This window comes from Lepidochelys kempii, chromosome 9, assembly GCF_965140265.1.
Source record: "Lepidochelys kempii isolate rLepKem1 chromosome 9, rLepKem1.hap2, whole genome shotgun sequence".
In the NCBI taxonomy this organism is placed as follows: Eukaryota; Metazoa; Chordata; order Testudines; family Cheloniidae; genus Lepidochelys; species Lepidochelys kempii.
Window position 1 is genome coordinate 85,037,944 of NC_133264.1, and position 17,416 is coordinate 85,055,359.

At 47.3% G+C, this 17,416-nt stretch overlaps 1 protein-coding gene across 2 annotated transcripts in view; it reads right to left on the reverse strand.

Moving 5' to 3' along the window:
* COL4A5 (collagen type IV alpha 5 chain) overlaps nt 1-17,416 on the reverse strand; it is a 138,632-nt gene that overhangs the window by 97,517 nt on the left and 23,699 nt on the right. The window lies entirely within an intron of this gene.

Below are 17,416 nucleotides of genomic sequence, written 5' to 3' on the forward strand. Positions count from 1 at the left end.
GGGTTCTTTAATTTCCCCCACAGGAGCCCCCTGCCTCCCAGCTGGAGATCAGCAGATGAAGTGTAGCATGACATGTCTATACTGATATGCAGTGATTATTAAGCTTTTTTACAGTTAGTTAATCACAAGCAGTAACACTAGAATGGTCACAATTTGGAATAGTTTGACTAGTAATAACACTTGTCTAGAACAAAAAGTACAGCAGGTTTCAGAGTGGTAGCCGTGTTAGTCTGTATCAACAAAAACGAGTACTTGTGGCACCTTGGAGAGTTACACTTATTTGGGCATAAGCTTTTGTGGGCTAAAACCCACTTCCTACTATATTTTCCACTCCATGCATTGGATGAAGATCTATATCTATCCACACACACTCACAGTACATGAAAAGACAGGGGTTGCCTACTAATTCTAACAAGACAATTTAATTAAAGTGGGCTATTATCAGCAGGAGAAAAAAAATCACTTTTGTAGTGGTAATCAGGGTAGTCCATTTCAAACAGTTGACAAGAAGGTGTGAGTAACAGTAGGGGGAAAAATTAGCATGGGGAAATTAGTTTTTATAGTTTGTGTAATGACCCATCCACTCCCAGTCTTTATTCAGGTCTAATTTGATGGTATCCAGTTTGCAAATTAATTCCAGTTCTGCAGTTTCTCATTGGAGTGTTTCTGAAGTTTTTCTGTTGAAAAATTGCCACTTTTAAGTCTGTTATTGAGCAACCAGGGAGGTTGAAGTGTTCTCCGACTGGTTTTTGAATGTTATAAATTCTTGACGTCTGATTTGTGTCCATTTATTCTTTTGCGTAGAGACTGTACATTGACCAAATCAGACATGGCAGAGGGGCATTGCTGGCACATGATGGCATATAATCACATTGGTAGATGTGCAGGCAAATGAGCCCCTGATGGTGCGGCTGATGTGGTTAGGTCCTATGATGGTGTCCCTTGAATAGATGTGGACAGAGTTGGCAACAAGGTTTGTTGCAGGGATAGATTCCTGCGTTAATGTTTTTGTTGTATGGTGTGTAATTGCTGGTGAGTATTTACTTCATGTTGGGGGGGGGCGGGGGCTGTTCATAAGAAAGGACTGGCCTGTCTCAAGGTCTGTGAGAGTGAGGGATCATCCTTCAGGATAGGTTGCAGATCCTTGATGATGCACTGGAGAGGTTTTATAGTTGGGGGTTGAAGGTGACAGCTAGTGGCATTCTGTTACTCTTTGTTGGGCCTGTCCTGTAGTAAGTGACTTCTGGGTACTCTTCTGGCTCTGTCAATCTGCTCCTTCACTTTAGCAGGTGGGCATTGTAGTTTTAAGAACGCTTGATAGAGATCCTGTAGGTGTTTGTGTCTGAGGGACTGGAGCAAATGAGGTTGTATTTTAGAGCTTGGCTGTGGACAATGGATCGTGTGAGGTGGTCTGGATGGAAGCTGGAGGCATGTAGGTAAGTACAGCACATGTGTTAAACTTTGCAATACTAAAACTTTTCAACATTTTATACAAAGTAAGTTTCAGTCAAATAGGCACAGCCCTTTGCGTGTCAGACCTTTGGTATGCCATGCTTGAACTATTTTTCCTTATCAGAGCCTTGCTAAGACATGACCCATCACCTACCTGGCACTGGGAACATACTGGCTCATAGCCTAAACAGATTATTAAGCCTCAAACTGAAAAACAGAACTTCATTCACCTGCAGCTATGCTAATCTGGGATGGTGTTAATTGTTGCAGTGAGACAACTGAGGTTGTGTCAGCTGTCACAATTCTAGTACAACTGCATTAAGTCACTGAGACATACCCCAAATTCTCCATTTTTCAGTTATACATAGTTCCTGTATTTGGAACAGTTAAAGTCTCAAATCCTTTGATCAGTACAAGGTGAGTAAAACAGGGTCAGACTCATTGATTAGGAAGGATCACATCATGCAATTTAGTATCCTAAGGGCCAAGAACTCTGTTCAACAGTTGACTAGAAGACAGACTGTAAATTTGTTTTTACAAGTAGTTTTAAGATTAATTCCACGATCAATTTTTTTTAAAAATGGATTTAGTTACATGTGACATTACTGTCCCCCCCCCCCCACTATATCAAGCTGTCCTTAAAGTAGAGCTAAAGTTCTTCCCTCCCTTAGCCTGCTTCCATTTTAAATAAAGTCTCCCCGCCCCCCCATATGCTTTTTGGTATGTTGGGGCTATAAACATTCAAACAAACCTTTTTGATCAAAATTAAGGAATTCTTCATTTCTGCCTTTGACCGCACTCAAGAGCCTTTGCTATGCTAAGGCTGGACTCCTTCCATTTTGAGCAAGACTCTTCCTTAGCAAGTTTGAGAAAAGTAACGAGCGTCTGGGCTGGACATTCTACTGAAGGGCCCAGTGAGTTCTGAATGCCTGGTTCATATGCTTTATCTGGGGTGAATGTGATCTTCAGCAATTTCAGAATAAGAGAAGGAAGCTATAAGACACCTGTCTGAAGGACAGAGAAAAGAGTTTTTAGACGGTACTGCAATCAGATGTCAGCCATTTCAGACTAAAAATCCTTGTATGAATTATTCACTCAGTGTATCAGGTGATATTTCCCTAGCAATCTCACTTATCTTCCTGTTTATAGGTTATTCTAATCCCCAAGATGTGTAGAGCTAGAATTTGGCAGGTAGTTCAGGTGAAAAGACAGAAATCTGTTGGGTGATAACCAACAAGTCAGATACTAAAAAGAACAAAGGAGACCCATTTCATCTGCAAACTGAGTTGTTTGTTTAGGTTCTTTTGGTAATATTAAGGTCACTTCTAAATGGAAAAAGTGTGCACAAGAAGCAAGCTGCTGAAATACAACACCTATTGTACAGTACACTAGTGTTTAAATTTTTCTTTGCCAGACACCTACTAACCAGAAGATTAAAGCTACAAGCCAGAGGCTGAAGAGTTTTGGTATCACAAGTTTATTGTTAACGTGTGTCATTGAAGTATCCACAATTATGCTGGGAATTTCTCCTCCTCCGCAACAGTGACAATTTCTTATTCAAATCGCCAGACAAGCTTTAGGACCACTTTTACAATACAAGCCTGCTCTCTCAACATCAGGGTTCCCATGCCTGGGGAAACAAAGGTCAGCATGGTAAAAGTCAGTCTTCTGCATGGCTACAGCCTTCAACTTGCCCTAGTTGATAACTGCGGAACAGGAAAGCGTCAGTATTAGTGAGAAACAATGCAGTGAAAGGCATTAATTCTCAGGCCTGTAAAATGAATTGAAAAAATAACTATATAGCACCTTTCAGCAGAGGGTGTCAGAGCATTGCAAGAACATTTATCAGGCCTCACTGAGCCCCTGTGAGGTAGTTATTCTTCTGTTTTACAGGTGGGGAAACAGAAGCAAAAGAGGCAAAAGTGATTTGCTCAATATTACACAGTAAGTCAGCAGCGATATTGGGAACAGAACCCAGGAGCCTTTGTTCCCAGTCAGCTGCTTTAGTCACAAGATCACGTTCTGTGTACCATAATTGCTGCAGCATGGACAGCATCAATCTAAGAAAACAGCAAAGACTGTGTGCAGTGCATAGGAATGTGACTTGACCTGAAGGATCTACCTCTAAGAAGAGTTCGTTCTCCAGGCCCACTCTAACCTTTACCCTCTGAGACTGGAAAAGGGGGGGAGGGAGCAGTATGTAAAAATATTACAAGAACTGCTTAGTTTCACACATTCCACATTGTTTCCAAAGGGTATGTAGCAGGACAGTGGGGTGGGAGGAGGTATTGTTTCATATTCTCTGTGTGTATATAAAGTCTGCTGCAGTTTCCACGGTATGCATCCGATGAAGTGAGCTGTAGCTCACGAAAGCTCATGCTCAACTAAATTGGTTAGTCTCTAAGGTGCCACAAGTACTCCTTTTCTTTTTGCGAATACAGACTAACACGGCTGTTACTCTAAAAGCTGAATTTGTGTTTATTATCCCTGCCATTTCCTTTGCCATGACTCTTAAACAAAACACGATCAAGGGCTCCAAGTAATTTATTGGAGGCGAGCTAATCCTTTCACTGGGCTTTCCTGACAGCTTCTACCCTACTGAGCCACTATGCTCTGAGTAAGCTCCTTTCATTAGTGTATACAAGAAGGATTGGTACTGGTTTTCTGGTCAAAGGATAATTCTTGTAGGACATGAGCAATCCTTTGGGTCTTAAGTAGGGCATGGAAGCCTGTTTTATGCCATGGATATCAGTCTTAGAGTGTTAGGAAACATGCTAAAAACTGTAATGAAATACATATTTTGATTCAGAGCTGCCTTCTGCTCTCAGTAACAGACTTCACTGGGGTCATACTAGCATAACTGAAGGCATGAGGTGGCCCTCTATATCTGCTTTTGTGGTAACAAGTATGCTACTATGATGTAGGTTCCATCAGAGGTTCTGTCCGGCATTGCAGGAATACATTTTTTTTTTTTTTACTTGGGTACACCAAAGTGATTTTCAGAAAATTGTATATTAAAAACACTAGGTCACAGTTTCTGCCAGCACAATCCAGGATGCAGCCAGCTGCTGGGACATCCTCTCTACTAGGGCAGGTTCAAACTGAGCTGTGTTGGCCAGGAAAGCAGCATATTCCAGATGGCAAAAAAGGATCTGCTGGCTCAGCACTTCCAAGCTGCAGCCTCCACTGGTAGTAACTAAAGCTCCGCACCAAATGGCAGACCTCCCTGTAGGAGGAAACCCTGTGGGAATCCTCCTGGGGCACAGCTTGTTTTGTTAAGTGGGGATAAATCTAGCCCCCTTTGAGAGTTTCTGTAGATTGGTTTAAGAAATTTACCTTCTATAGCAGAGGTGGGCAAACTACAGCCCACATCCGGCCCGTGGGACTGTCCTGCCTGGCCCTTGAGACTAGCCCCCAGCCCCTCCCCGCTGTTCCCCCTCTCCCGCAGCTATGCTGCTGTGTGAGCAGTGGCTGGGCTGCAAGCTCCTGCTGCTCTCAGTGGTATGTTAAGGGGGTGGCAGGGGGTTGGATAAGGGGCAGTGGGTCCTGGGGGACGGTCAGGGGACAGTTGGATAGGGTGGAGATTCTGGAGGGGGCCCGTCAGGGGTGTGGATATGGGTCGGGGCAGTCCAGGGACAGGGAGGGGTTGGATAGGGTGTGGGAGTCCTGGGGGGCCTGTCAGGGATGGGTCCTGGGAGGGGGTGGTCAGGGGACAAGGTGGGGGGGAAGGGTTGGCGGTTCTGAGGGGGGCAGTCAGGGGGCAGGAAGTGGGAGGGAGCAGATAGAGGGCAGGGGCCAAGCTGTTTGGGAAGGCACTGCCTTCCCTACCTGGTCTTCCATACACAGTTTCGCACCCTGATGTGGTCCTCAGGCCAAAAAGTTTGCCCATCCCTGTTCTATAGGTCAACTCTCCCTCCTCCATCTTCATCCCCCAGTGAGGGTCACCCTGATCCTAGGTCTTCCCAAAAGACACCTGACCTTCAATAAGACACCCGTCTGAAGAAATAGCCTGGAGCCCAGAGGCTATCCAGCCCTCTGCCCTGCACATTTCCCTTTGGCTGACTGGAAGCCCCACAAGTGACAGAATCAGAGTTGAAAGACTGGCTGCAATTGTTTCAGCTGAAGTTCTGAAGGTTGGTGTGATGAAGTAGAACAACTGCCAGCCAACACAACAAGGGTTAACGAGAGCCTCTGGGCCCAGCTAGCCCTGCCCCATTATGCCTGCAGCTAATGCCAGGCCTGGAGGGGGGAGAAAAGGAGAATGCCTGGCTCAGTGCAGGGCTGACTGGCAAAGGGGCAGGAACTAGCTCTTTCTCTATTCAAAGGGAAGAGCACTAACCTGCCCACCAAGGCAGCCACCTGAGAGGAAGCACGGTCTTCCCCACTGCAGGAGACTCTGAAGGAGACCTAGGAGCCTCCAGCTCTGGAGGGAACTGAGTGGGCAAAGCCCAGGGACATTGTGGTGCTCGGCCTCACCAACTGGCAGCTGCCCACCCAAATGAGCCTGGGACTGTGATGAGGCACTGCTCGAGACCCAGAGGGCCCTACAGGAAGAAGACCGCCGAACTAAGTACACTAGAGCAGCCACACCCCAAACCAAACAGATGCTGGTTGAATTCTCTGCCCTGGGCTATTTTCTGACTTCCTGCTTGGGAGGGCTGCCCCTGTTCAGGAGTTAACACAGGACCATGGGATGGGACTCACTGGAGAGGGAGGGCCTGAGTCCCCCTACTTCCCCACCCCCTGTCTTAAAGGCTGAGACCTTGCAACCACTAGGCCCTCCAGGCTACCCATTACAGTTGGAGTTGGACAAACTGGCACTGCAATCTGAAAGTTGTTGCAGTTGACTTGTTCAACTGAATTGGGCCCACCGTATCTCATCAGGGCCTTGGCTCACAGGGCTTGCAGGTGATAACTGTTGAACTGAGTTAGCGGTGTTATGTACCTGAACCCCTGTCCAAAATTTATTTGTATTACCATAGCACCTAGGATCCCTACTCCTGGACCAGGACCCCGTTGTGCAAGGCACTGTACAAACATGGAACAAAGACAGTCCCTGCCCCAAAGAGCTTACAATCTAAGTATAAAGACAAGATACTGTGGACATGACTTACTACTAAATACAGACTCAAGTTAAGAGGCCCTTTGCAGCAGTTAAGGGTCTCTTGGTTAGGTAGATAAAATACACAACACTAAACATGGATTTGTGCTCCTCAGAATTCTAAGTCTCTAAATGCAGAGGACAGGGTCTTACTTTTCCCCTCCCCCACTTGAACTGTGGCAAGTACAAGAGTGTTTAAACACTGAAACTTCCTCCATGAGCTGTAGGTCACATAACATTATCCAGAGCCCACATAGAAAGGTTTGCTAGCCACAAGTGTTAATATGGCACCACTATTCTTACCTTGAGTCCAGAGAGTTGGGATGGTGCTGAATTGGTGTGGCCATACTGAATGAATGCTGTGAGCACAACTTGACCTGACTTAAACATGGCTGAAAAACTGCAGAGGATTCTGGGAGCAGGGCCCATTTAAGCAGAAGCAGATTTGATAAAGGACTGGCAAAGCCTGCATGTGTGATCGATACTGAACCTATTGGCTGGCAAATATGGGCCCATGCAAAAGTAAATATCACATGCATAAAATCCCAGCATGGAGCACAGGCTGACCTGGTTATAGTGACCCAGCAAGGACACCACGCAGAGGGTTGAAGAGAAAGATTGATAAGGGAGTGAATGTGGGATAATGTTCAGTTGGCACCACTCTGCAGTCTTCTCCTAAAGTATTAATTCGGTAAAAATTAGTATCCACATGCTCACTGGGCATGCTTTTAAGACATGCGACTCCTTTGAGGAAAAAAGAAAAAAAGAGTAAAAAAAAAAATCAAGCAAATTAAATTACTGTGGGGGATTCCTTAATTAACGCTTAAATAAGCGATACTGCTAAACAGAGTAGCCAAAACTCTGCTCCATGGGCTCGAGTAGGACTGTGAGCTAGAGGGCTCTCCAGGCAGCCAAGGCCTTGCCTCAAGGGAATCCGAGACAGAGGGCCGAGGAGACCAGACCTGGAAAGACAAGTCCAGTCGTTCACAGAATTGGTAACCACCTTCTCTGTTCGCCAAGCAGGAACAGTGTGAGGCTAGCACAGAGCCTGTTTGTGTAAGAGAGGCTCACAAAGAGAAACGTATAGCTCTTTAATGTCTAACATAGGAGTTATGTGCTTAATGTAACCCTTTACCATTTGTTTAATTCCTTCTCAAATAAACTGCAGTGTATGCAAGTGTAATTACTGTGGACCTTTTTCACTGGTATGACAGTAATCTGCTCCACTGGGAGCCATTAAAGATTCATTCAGGGGTAGTACCCCCCTGGTGCCAACACACAGCAGCATAGCACCTCCAGAAAGACAATAGCTTGTGATAACAGACAAGATTAGGTTTGACACAGGAAACTGTTTGTTGTGTACAAACAAGTGTGCTTGATGAGGGGAGGGAGGAGAGTTACAGGGCTGTTATTACAATGAGGAGTCCTTGTGGCACCTTAGAGACTAAACATTTATTTGGGCATAAACTTTTGTGGGCTAAAACCCACTTCATCAGATGCATGGAGTGGAAAATACAGTGGCACGTATATATATACGTGATGGGAGTTGCCTTACCACGTGTGTGTGTGGGAGGGGGGGGGTTAGTGCTAACAAGATAATTCAATTAACAGTAGAATACCAAGGGAGAAAACCAGATTCTGATTAGTGACTTCAGTGGAGTTATTCCAGTTTTACAATGACAACTAATATCAGAATCTGGGCAAAGGAATTTACAGTCTAAGTGATGCATTAGCCATACAGCCAGAGATTAAGACAGAGGTCCAACTCACTACTTTAGAAATGAGCTACAGTGGCACAAACCTCCAAGTGCAGGGAAATTTAAAGAAAGTTTTTGGGATCAGAGTAGTGGAGAAACTACTGCACTACTATTCAGATTTAAGACAGCACTTGGGGAAGTGGGAGAATAAAAATCAGGTATTCCCTTGTACAAAGTATCAAGGAGAAAAAAGCATGCAAGTGACGGAGCTTTAAAGACTTCTAAATGGCTTCTTTTAGACAAGGAGAAAAGATGCAGCTGTTTAGACACAGCCTGTGCCTATGTAAAAGGCAGAATATTTAATTCACCAGTGGAAATAGTGACAGACTTGTACTAAAAGAGATGCTCTGCTCCTTCTAATCTCTATGCCAAATAGGATAAGAAGTTATCCAGTGCAGACTGAATGGAATAACTAGGGAAAACTCTAGCAAGGATAGTTGTAAGATTTGCATCCATTTATTTCCATCCTTCCTTAACATCTTCCTGTCTAGTACTATATAGTGTTATTTTTACCATGAAAGCAGTTATCTTGGGGATTCTCCAGGTTCCCATTCCTCCCCATTTTAACATATGGATACATTATTCTCTCAACATATTGATGTAGGTTGTGAATCTAGTAACTGCATGTTTTTAGTTTGGGCCCCAATCCCAAAACCCTTTGAAGCACACGAATGATCCAGCATTAGAAGCAGCAAAGGGTCAAGGAACAGCCAAGAACTGAAAGTTCTAGAGTCACTGCCTCTTTTGCAGTGTATGGTTCCTTAACACAGCTGTATCTGTTGCCCTCTCAGTGGCAGTGAAGGGCCACTCTGCACTTTAGCATTAGAGCATACCTCAGTTATGACTAATATGCATGTGCCAGCTTCATATACAGATTGCAGCTCATCAGGGACCAAGATAACCATTTTACCCCTTTACACTATAAACACAGGTGACAGTGAGGAAAGCATTCTACAGCAGAGTGACAAAATAAACACACACCTTGGAAATTTCAAACTAAGTGGGAGGAATTATTGGAGTTATCTGGTTTACAACCCCAAAACCTGATCTCAGGAGCACTGCCCAAATCTGAAGCCATATTCCAGAGTGGGAGGGGGAAAAGGAGTGGAGATGGGAAAAACCAACAAAGAGGAAGGACTATGCAGACTCCCCCACCCTCCCCATTGTCTATGAATAATACACTAGGGTGCCAGTGTGTTCTGTCAATATTTGCAAAAAACCACAGGAGTAAGGCTTTTAATGACCTCACGAACATCTTTTTTTTGGCTAGGACACATTCTCTTCACTCATTAAACTGGTTCTAGGACATTAGTTCCTATCTGAAGAATTCAAAAATGATACTCTTCCTCCTTCTCACATACAAAGAAAGGTTTAAGGGCTCTTATCTATATATCACACACATTTACTGTCTCAGCTGACTTAAGTTCTACTATGTAGATCCACAAAGGCAAAACCACTCATGCTGTTTAGAACTCAAGATTTTCTGATACTTTAGATTAAAACAAAGAAAAAAAAAGTAGTTTCCTAAAGGCATACATCCTTACTAGTCATTTCACTTCCTTACCCGAGGTTTAGAAATCTCTCTCTCTCTGGGCCATCAATTAGCATTCTTATCTGAGATAAGATAGGGTAGGCCATAAACCTTGTGAGTATTTTAAAAATTTTTTTTCAAAGAACATACATTTTATAAAAAGCCAATATTAGAAGGTGTTGCTCTGCATGTAAAATGAATAGCAGCACAGTGTTTCAAGTTAAGCATTCTTATTGCGATGTTTGCAAACATTATAACACTGGTTGTTTTCAACAGTAAGATGTGCCAAGCAGTTAAATTGAACAGAAACAGAAGTGAACCTGACCACTTTGGAGTACAATGACATAGCTTAAATCTTAGACTTTGGTGGGAGAAGGAACCGCAGCAGAAATATAAATCATATCAAGCAACTCAAGTGGCGGTTTTTAAACACCACAACGAAATTCAGAGAAGAGTGTTTAATTAGAGGACACCCATGCTTTAGAGGTCCTACTTTTATGGCTGCCGGACTGGAAGACTTTTTGTAAACCATTAAACTTCTCTGAATACTGGCACTAGACCAAATAGTCTAAAACTCCTTGGACAGCAAACGGGCTAAGTGTTTAGCTTTTGTAGTCATGTGACTGGCTATCATCAAGAGCCAGCCTAGCTATAGTGCCCTGTGGTTATAGCTCTGGGAATTTCTCTGCTAACAAGTGTCCAGAATACAAAGGTTGCTCATTGGTCTGTTATCCCGAAATAAATGGGACAGGATCTCTTCCCTTCCCCTCCTTTTTTTGTAATAAAGGGTCATTGGAAGGGGGCAAGTTTGTTACTCCATTCTGCGACTTGGCCCTTTCATTAAGTTGAAGTTTAGCCAATGGGCTTAAGTCTACAGTGATTAACATCCTGTGCAATCCCACTGGCTTCTACCAGGACTGCATGTGGTATTCACCCACGATTTCGCTGAGTAACCACTGCAGTTATTTAGAGGTAAACAGCAACAGTGTTCTCACTGACTAGTTGGCCATTCAAATATACTGGATGACCAAGATCATAAATTTATAATGTTATATAAAAACAATTAACTGTTTATGCCTCTGTGATGGGGTGCATCAGCCCCGCACTGGTACAATAGGGGTTAACCCTTCTCTCTTAGCTGAGGCAGCCACCCCCCCCCCCCAGCTCTGCTGGGCATGCTCCAGCTGGAAACAGGATATAAAAGCCAGCAGAGCAGCTCAGTCTGGGCTGACCGCTGGCAGGGAAGGAGGTGTGTTGCCAGCTCCTGAGGGAGAACCAACTGCACTCCAAGACGCGGAGGCCAGCCAGTTGGAGACAGACCCTGACACACCGACACGGGACATCATGGAGAGGAGAGAGACCAGAGAATCCCAGAGACTTGGGTAGGAAGTAATCCTGGGAAATTTTGCAGGAAACTGTTACAGAACTGGACCAAGGCTCAGTGTGTTTTGGTTGAAGCCCCACCGAGCTGGTGGCAGGCAATCCCGCCACTGATAGGGCCCTGGGTCCCCCTATCCTGGCCACCACCCACCCCATGGTGGCAGCCCCACTCACCAGTATTACTGATTCTGTCCAGTAGGGCCCCAACAGCACGGGCTGTAGTACTGACTCTGGCCATTGAGCTGCACTTCCCTGAGAACAAGGACGTCTTGTATTATGGACTCTGGCCACTGGGCCACACTGCCCTAAGAGCAAGGGCCGTATCCCTGATTCGGACTACTGTATTAGGCTGCACTGTCCTGAGGGCAAGAGCTGTATTATTGATTCTGGCCACTAGGCTGCACTGCCCCCACAGCAGGGGCTGTAGTACTGACTTTGGCCAGTAGGCCAGACTGCCCTGACAACAGGGGCTGTGTCATTGACACTGGCTGTCAGGCTGAGCTGCCCTGATCACAAGGGTCATCAGACTAAGGCCACACAACCCCGAGACTGGGGGCAGGCTACATATGCAACAGCAGGGCTGGAACGCTCCCACCCCGCCCCCCAAAGACGGATGGGTGTATCAGACCCACCACCACTGGAAGAGAATGTGGACATCCATCAGGATCTGCTAGAAGGAACCAAACCTGACAGACGGAGCCTGAAAAGCTTCTGAAATGGATCTAGAGAGCCAGCAGCAATAGCAGGCGCAGCTGTTCCAGCAGCTTGCCCCAAGCTACACTTTCAGATGGTGTAGCAGCAGTAGCAACAGCTGATGTGGGAGTTGGCCACCCAGCAACAGGCGCAGTGGGAACGGCTAGTCCAACAGATGGCAGCGTTGTTGCAACCCCCTACAAATCCCTTCCCCTACCCTGGCAGGGTCGGCATCTGGGAGTGGCCTGACGGGTGTCCTGGTATGCCTGACAAAGTTGGGACTGGGTGACAACCCGGAGGTGTTCCTTGTGACTTTTGAGCGGGTCGCCCCGGCCACCCGGTAGCCACCCAAATGCTGGGCCACACTCCTAACCCCTTACTTAACTGGCCCGGTGCAGACGGCATAGTGGAACCTTGACCCTCAGGAGAATATTCTAAGGGGTATAAGCTTATACAGCCATCCTGGACTAAATGGGCATCAACCCAGAAACATACTGACAGTGACTCCGCTGTGACTGGTCCCCACTGGGGCCAGACCCAGAGCTGTGGCACAGCGAATCCAGGAGTACTGTTGGCGGTGGCTGGAACTGGAACAGTGAATGGGGGTCCAAGTGACAGAAGCCATGGCCCTGGAACAATTTACCCAGATCCTACCTGCCAGGAGGGAGGAGGAGGAGTGGGTGCAATGCATCACCCAGCAAATCTCACCGAAGCAGTCTCCCTGACAGAGGACTATATGGCTGCTCATGGAGCGGAGTTATTGAGCCATAAATCGGGGGCCCGGGAGAGCGAGACTGACTGCTGGGTCGGAGACCTTGCAAGGCCAAAGGGGGGGGGGGGGGAGTCCCCGACCCTATGGCAGGCTGCTGGCACCCACAACAGTGCCCAGTGCAAGAGACCCCCATCAGGCAACCCCTACCTGGGGCTGAGACAGCCCAGTCCACCCCACCCATAGGGGGGAAATTGTGACAGTATTACAAGTATGGACAGGAAAGGCACTTCCGGAGAGAGTGCCCTTACATGGACTGCAATTACAGGCAGGTTTGGGTGGCCAGTCACCACGCCTGGAAGGAGCAGCTGGGTAAGATCTTGGTTCCTGTTTGGGTGGACAGGATGCCAACAATGGCCCTGGTTGACTCAGGATGCAGCCAAACAATCATCCGTGCTGGCCTGGTCAAGACCACCGGCCTGGCCAGAGGACCCAAACGGCTGCAATGCATTCATGGGGACGTGAAACCATACCCGACTGTCTGGGTGTGAAGGACTGTAGCTTCAGGGCCACCCCAACTAGGCAGGCTACCCAGCAGGCAGGATTTTGCTGGTCTCCTTCAGGAGTGGAGCACACACCCCTTGGGAGCTAAGGGGGCACACCCCATGAGGGGGGCGGTTATTGGGTCTTCCAAGGCCCAACGACCCCATAGAAGGGCCATCGGGAAACCCTGGGACACCAGAGGCAGGCCGTCCCCTGGCTGACGCCCCAATGATGGGAGGGCAAGGATGGTTGGACATTCATTGGGACTTCCTAGAAGAGCACAGAGGAGACCCAACCCTCAGCTGGGGGTGGGAGCATGTGTGGGCTCCACCCAGAAGGAGGATCAACCTCAGTGCCTTCCCCAAGGACCCCGGTTTGAGATCCGCAATGACTTTCTCCATGGGTTGGTCCAGGACCCGCAGACTAAGGAAGTCCTGTGCCAACTGCTGGTCCCACAGCAGTTACAGCGAGGCTTGCTCCACCTGGTCCACTCAGTACCTTGGGCCAGGTTCCTGGGGAGGGAGAAAACACTGCAGCAGGTGGCCCAAGGATTCATTCCATAGAATGTCAGGGTTGGAAGGGACCTCAGGAGGTCATCTAGTCCAACCCCCTGCTCAAAGCAGGGCCAATCCCCATCTAAATCACCCCAGCCAGGGCTTTGTCAAGCCGGACCTTGAAAACCTCTAAGGAAGGAGATTCCACCACCTCCTTAGGTAACGCATTCCAGTGTTTCACCACTCTCCTAGTGAAAAAGATTTTCCTAACATCCAACCTAAACCTCCCCCACCATAACTTGAGACCATTACTCCTTGCTCTGCTACCTGCCACCACTGAGAACAGTCTAGATCCATTCTCTTTGGAAACCCCCTTCAGGTAGTTGAAAGCAGCTATCAAATCCCCCCTTATTTTTCTCTTCTGCAGACTAAACAATCCCAGGTCCCTTAGCCTGTCTTCATAAGTCATGTGCTCCAGGCCCCTAATCATTTTTGTTGCCTTGCACTGGACTCTGTCCAGTTTTGGGCCCCACATGACCAGAAGGATATGGAAAAATTGGAAATAGTACTCCAGATGAGGCCTCAATGTCGAATAGAGGGGAATGATCACGTCCCTCGATCTGCTGGCAATGCCCCTACTTATACAGCCCAAAATGCCATTAGCCTTCTTGGAAACAAGGGCACACTGTTGACTCGTATCCAGCTTCTCGTCCACTATAACCCCTACGTCCTTTTCTGCAGAACTGCTGCCTAGCCATTTGGTCCCTAGTTTGTAGCAATGCATGGGATTCTTCTGTCCTAAGAGCAGGACTCTGCACTTATCCTTGTTGAACCTCAGATTTCTTTTGGCCCAATCCTCTAATTTGTCTAAGTCCCTCTGTATCCTATCCCTACCCTCCAGAGTATCTACCACTCCTCCCAGTTTAGTGTCATCTGCAAACTTGCTGAGGGTGCAGACCACGCCATCCTCCAGATCATTTTGAAGATATTGAACAAAACCAGCCCCAGGACTGACCCTTGGGACACTCTGCTTGATACCAGCTGCCAACTAGACATGGAGCCACTGATCACTACCTGTTGAGCTCAACAATCTAGCCAGCTTTCTATCCACCTTATAGTCCATTCATCCAGCCCATACTTCTTTAACTTGCTGGCAAGAATAAATGTGGGAGACCGTATCAAAAGCTTTGCCACATCCACTGCTTTCTCCTCATCCACACCACATCCACTGCTTTCTCCTCATCCACAGGGCCAGTTATCTGATCATAGAAGGCAATTAGGTTAGACATGACTTGCACTTGGTGAATCCATGCTGACTGTTCCTGATCCCTTTCCTCTGAGTGCTTCAGAATTGATTCCTTGAGGACCTGCTCCATGATTTTTCCAGGGACTGAGGTGAGGCTGACTGGCCTGTAGTTCCCGGATCCTCCTCCTTCCCTTTTTTAAAGACTGGCACTACATTAGCCTTTTTCCAGTCTTCCGGGCCCTCCCCTGATTGCCATGAGTTTTCAAAGGTAATAGCCAATGGCTCTGCAATCACATCTGCCAACTCCTTTAGCACCCTTGGATGCAGCGCATCTGGTCCCATGGACTTGTGCTTGTCCAGCTTTTCTACATAGTCATGAACCACCACTTTCTCCACAGAGGGCTGATCACCTCCTCCCCATGCTGTGCTGCCTAATGCAGCAGTCTGGGAGCTGACCTTGTTTGTGAAGACAGAGGCAAAAAAAGCAGAGTACATTAGCTTTTTCCACATCCTCTGTCACTAGGTTGCCTCCCTCATTCAGTAAGGGGCCCACTCTTTTCTTGGCTTTCTTCTTGTTGCCAACATACCTGAAGAAACCCTTCTTGATACTCTTAACATCTCTAGCTAGCTGCAACTCCAAGTGTTGTTTGGCCTTCCTGATTTCACTCCTGCATGCCTGAGCAATATTTTTATACTCCTCCCTGGTTATTTGTCCAATCTTCCACTTCTTGTAAGCTTCATTTTTGTGTTTAAGATCAGCAAGGATTTCACTGTTAAGCCAAGTTGGCCGCCTGCCATATTTACTATTCTTTCTATACATCGGGATGGTTTGTTCCTGCAACCTCAATAAGGATACACCAAGAAGTGCAGGACTACTGAGCCTCTTGCCCAGAGTGTCAGAAAGCCATCCCGAAGGGGGTACTGATGGTCCCCCTTGTGCCCTCAACCGTGGTCGGGATCCCCTTCGAGCATATTGGCCTGCACTTGGTGGGGCCCCTGGAGAAGAGCAGCATGGGCCACAAGTATATCCTTGTTGTAGTGGACTACGCAATGCAGTACCTGAAGGCTGTACCCCGTGGGCTGCCACTGCCCCTGCTATCACTAACGAACTCCTGCAGATCTTTGTCAGAGTTGGACTACCATGCAAGATACATTAGTTTCCTGGTCTGTTAGTAACATCCAGGTTGATGGCAGAGCTAGACTATTTGCTAAATATCCATGCCCTCAAAACCTTGGTCCGATGGGTTGGTGGAGCGATTTAGGTTCCATAGGCCTCCACTGGGTTTTCCCCATATATATGCGTGAGAGAGAGAGGGGGGGGGGGGAACAGGAAAGCCAGGCCAGGGAGTCTGTCTAGTACATACTATGGTTGCAGGAACAGCTCCAAGAACTGGGTACCATGACGCAGGAGAACGTGTTAGTGGCCCAGTGCGTTCAAGAGAACCAGTACAACCGGGGAATGAAGATGAGGACCTTTGAGCCCAGAGATCTGTAACAACAGGACCCCTCTTCAGAGTCTATGCTGCTGGCCAAGTGGCAGGGTCCCTTTGAGGTGACCAGACAGGGAGGGCCTGTTGACTATGAGATATCCTGTCATGCTGCCAGGGCATCAGAGAGACAAATGGGTATACCACATGAACCTCCTCAAGGCCTGGCAGGAACAGGAGGGCCTGATGATCACCCTGTACTCCCTGGAGCCCAAGTTGGGGTCACTGGCTGATGAATCTGCTGAGCCAGGGCCAGTGACAATCAGCCAGGAGCTTGATCCCAAACAGCAGGAAAGCTACGGCGGCTAGTATATGCCTCTCCCACTGTCTTGTTGGCCCAGCCAGGGAAAATGAATATGACAAGCCATCACATCGCTATCATCCCCAGCCAGAAGGGGGGAGAGAACCACTGCCCGCTCCCCAAGAAGATGTAGGCGGTTGTGCAGAAGGAACTAGAGATGATGCTAGCCCTGGGAGTGGTTGAGGAGTCCAGGAGTGAGTGGCGAAGCCCCATAGTACTTGTCCCCAAGCTTGATGGAGTGGTCAGGTTCTGCATTGACTTCAGGAAGGTGAATGCCATTTCCTGGTTCAATGCATATCCCATGCCTTGGGTAGACAAATTCTGCATCACCCAGCTACTCAAGCAGTTTGTCTCCACCTTAGATATAACCAAGGGATATTGGCAGATGCCTTTGACACCAGCCTCCTGGGAGAAGATAGCCTTTCCTACACCATTTGGCCTTTATCAATTTACCATGATGCCTTTTGGTTTGCATGGGGCCACAGCCACCTTTCAGCAGCTCATGAACCAAATACTGAGTTCCCATAATTCACATGCTGCTGTGTACATCAACGATATTGTCACCTAGAGCACCGGCTGTGAGGAACATCTCCAACACATTGCCAACGTGCTGCAAAATTGGCCTCACAAAAATATTTTCCCAGCATGCCTTTCTGGAAACCGGCCCATTAAATTTGTCAGGGTTGACTAGACGCAGTCCTGAAGTGACCATTTTGCACTTA